The sequence below is a fragment of the Panthera leo genome, chromosome E1 (assembly GCF_018350215.1).
Source record: "Panthera leo isolate Ple1 chromosome E1, P.leo_Ple1_pat1.1, whole genome shotgun sequence".
NCBI classification, from domain to species: Eukaryota; Metazoa; Chordata; class Mammalia; order Carnivora; family Felidae; genus Panthera; species Panthera leo.
In genome coordinates this window covers 41,644,598-41,648,200 of record NC_056692.1, presented here as the reverse complement: position 1 = coordinate 41,648,200, position 3,603 = coordinate 41,644,598, and positions in this window count along the sequence as shown.

Genomic DNA, 3,603 nt, shown 5'->3' with positions numbered 1-3,603 from the left:
GCTGGGGGAACCATTGGCCCATTCTAAGCATGGAGTAGGGGGTGGGGGTAAGTGACAATGGTCTTTGGGACCCCTCTCCTCTTTGTCCCTCAGAAGCTGCTGACTGAACAAGTCAAAGGGTTCCACTTTCAACCTGTGCCGAGACCCTGTGCTCTCCAGGAAACAATCTCTCGGCTGTGAATAAAGACAGGCTGGTGTGGACGTCCCTCAATGCAGGCAGCTGCCTATAAACAGATTGCCCTCCAAATCCAGAGACCCCATGTTACCCCGACCTGTGGGAGCAAAGTCTGTGTAAAAATGCAGCCAACAAGAAGTCTCAGGTCCCATGAATTATAGACAGGTGGCTTGAGTACCACGTAAAGAGTTAGATGCCTTTGGAGCATCCTTTCAGATCAAAGATCCTGTAATCCTGAGAATTCAAAGGAGCATAGCTTACTTTCCAAACTTAGCCTGTCCTTCAGAGCATGGTCCAAACGCCTCGTCTTCCTGTGAGGATCCCTGATCCATCCCAGGTGGGAGAGACTCTTCTCCCCTCTGAAAGCTCATAACACTTTGTCCCTTTAAAGAAAAAAATAAAGCATCTGCACCTTTCCTCAGTGGCACTAACCGCTTTCTTTGTGGAAGAACTCTTTTCTTCCCTGGTACAGGAGCTCCCGGAGGGGGGCACGAATCAGTCCACACCTCCTAGCAGGAGATGAGGTCTTGCTTCTTTAAATGTTTGGCAAGTGGGCATATGAACAGGCAGCTCGGTGGAAATGAAAAACAGCAAATCATCACGTAGGAAAACAGTCTTGCGGAGCGCCTGGGTGGCTCAGTCGGTTGAGCGTCCGGCTTTGGCTCGGGTCATGATCTCGCGATCCGTGAGTTCGAGCCCTGCGTCAGGCTCTGTGCTGACAGCTCAGAGCCTGGGGCCTGTTTCAGATTCTGTGTCCCCCTCTCTCTCTGCCCCTCCCCCACTCGTGCTCTGTCTCTCTCTGACTCAGAAATAAATAAACACTAAAAAAAAAATTGAAAAACAGCCTTGCTAGAAATTTAGTTACAACGAGTAAAATTACTAAATGCAATTAAAAATTGTTTAGCCTTGGGGCGCCTGGGTGGCGCAGTCGGTTAAGCGTCCAACTTCAGCCAGGTCACGATCTCGCGGTCCGTGAGTTCGAGCCCCGCATCGGGCTCTGGGCTGATGGCTCAGACCCTGGAGCCTGTTTCCGATTCTGTGTCTCCCTCTCTCTCTGCCCCTCCCCTGTTCATGCTCTGTCTCTCTCTGTCCCAAAAATAAATAAAAAATGTTGAAAAAATAAAAATTGTTTAGCCCAAACCCAGTGTTGGCCACCTCGTGGAGACACATGCTGTTATGTGCTGAATTGTGCCCCCTCTAAATTTCATATCGTGAATCCTAACCCCTGGTGCATCAGAACGTGACCTTTATTTGGAAACAGGTTTGTTGCAGATGTAATTAGAGAAGATGAGGTCATTAGGGTGGGCCCTAATTTAATATGACTGATGTCCTTATAAAAAAGGGGAAATTAGGACACAGACAAGCACACACGGGGAACGCCATGTGAAGGTGACAGTAGAGATCGGGGTGAAGCTTCTAGAAGTCAAGGAACAAGGAACACCAAAGATTGCCAGGAGAGGCTCCAGAAGCTAGAGCAAAGGCATGGAGCAGACTCTCCCATCACAGCCATCACAAGAAACCAACCCTTCCAACACTGGTCTCACAGTTTCAGTCTCCAGAACTGTGACACAATGCATTTCTTTTTTTCTTTCGGTTTTCAATTTTGAGAAAGAGAAAGAGGGCGCGTGTGCACACGCGTGAGCAGGGGAGGAGCAGAGAGAGGGAGAGAGAGAATCCCAAGCAGGCTCTGCAGGGTCAGCACAGAGCCCGACGCGGGGCTCAATCCTACCAACCGCGAGATCATGACCTGAGCCGAAATCAAGAACTTAGCCGACTGAGCCACCCAGGCGCCCGGAGACAATGCATTTGTGTTGTTTGTACCACTCACTTTGTGGTACTTTGTTTCAGCAGCCCTGGCTGACCTACGCACAGGCCTACTGGTATGTCACTCATGGGAGCGGGGACCTGGCTGAGTTTTCTGGAGAACAACCCTGCAATACACAGCCAGCTGTTCACCCTCTCAGACGCAGCGTTCGCTTCTGGAAATAACCCCAAAGTTCTGTTTGTTTGTCTGTTCAATTACTTTGTGGACTATTATCCAGCAATGGAGCATTGATACAAGCATGCAACAACCAGGATGAATCTCCAGGGAATTACGTGGAGTGAAAAAAGCCAATCCTAAAAGGCTCTAGACTGTTTGGTTCCATTTAGGTAACACTTCTGAAATGACAATATTATAGAAATGGAGAACAGATTAGTGGTGCCATGGGTTAGGGGTGAAGAGGGAGGGCGTGGGAAGAAGGTAGGTGTGATTATAAAAAGGCAGTGAGAGGGATCTTTGTGATCAGAGTGATTCATTATCTTAGCTGTGACGGATACTTGAACTTACACATGTGATAAATTTACATGGACCGAAACACACACGCACGTGTGCATGCGCACAAGAAGGCAAGTAAAATGGGAAATCTGAACTAAATTGGTGGATTATATCAATGTCGGTATCCTGGTTATGATATTGTACTATAGCTTTGCGAGATGTTGCCATAGAGAGAAACTGGCTGAAGGGTACGTGGAATTTTCTCCGTATTATTCCTTATAAGTACCTGTGAATTCACAATTGATCTCAAAAAGTTGAACTCAAAAAATTGCTTTGGGCAAGGAAATTCATAGCATCCCTACTGAGGATAGGGGAGCATTGAAATAGCCTAAAGTATCCACAACAGAAGTGAGCTAAAACCCTAGGGGTTTAACTCTGAAGAAAGACAGACTCCTGAACTGAGTACATATAAAGCTGGATAAGCAGGAAGTGAAGCAGATGAGCATCATAGCATCGATGACATCTGTGAGCCGTTCCGTGGAGAGCACGGCTATACCTTGGCAGAGAAGAATTCGAAAGGATGGACACACTTCATCGGTTCAAATCCACTGGATTCTTCCCTTGTTTCTTTTCACCTCACTTCAGTTTCAAATAAAACCCTGAAGCCAAATGAAATCCTTCGCCATCCTCCGGCCGCTGGCTCCCCCTTCGGTCTCCAGCAGGTGGCAGGAGTGCCCCAAGGATGGGCCCCCACGGGCTCCGGTTCAGGCGGATGGGTCTGTAGCTCCGGACAGCAGGTGGGGCTCCTGCGCAGGCAGCGCCAAGTTTCAGGAATCCGGGCATCGGGAACTGCCCTCTCCCAAATCCAGGGCAAGAAGGCGGCTGTCCGGCCACGATAGGGTTAATGGTCTACATTCCAGAGCCAGGGAAAAGGAGGCTGGAGGGTCACAGACAGGGGGAGGGGGCGCAGAGGGCCGGCTTCTCACAACACCCACGGGCTCTGTTGGGAGAGATAGATCACCTCCAACAATGGCCACAGCTGTTTTCGTCTGCCCCGAAGGAAACTGACTTAGGAAGCAGGTATCAGAGAGGGCCCTTCCTGCAGGGGCTTCTGTCTGGCTTGTAAAACTGTCAGGGCAGCTGCATTCATGTGTCGAGTGATGGATGGAGG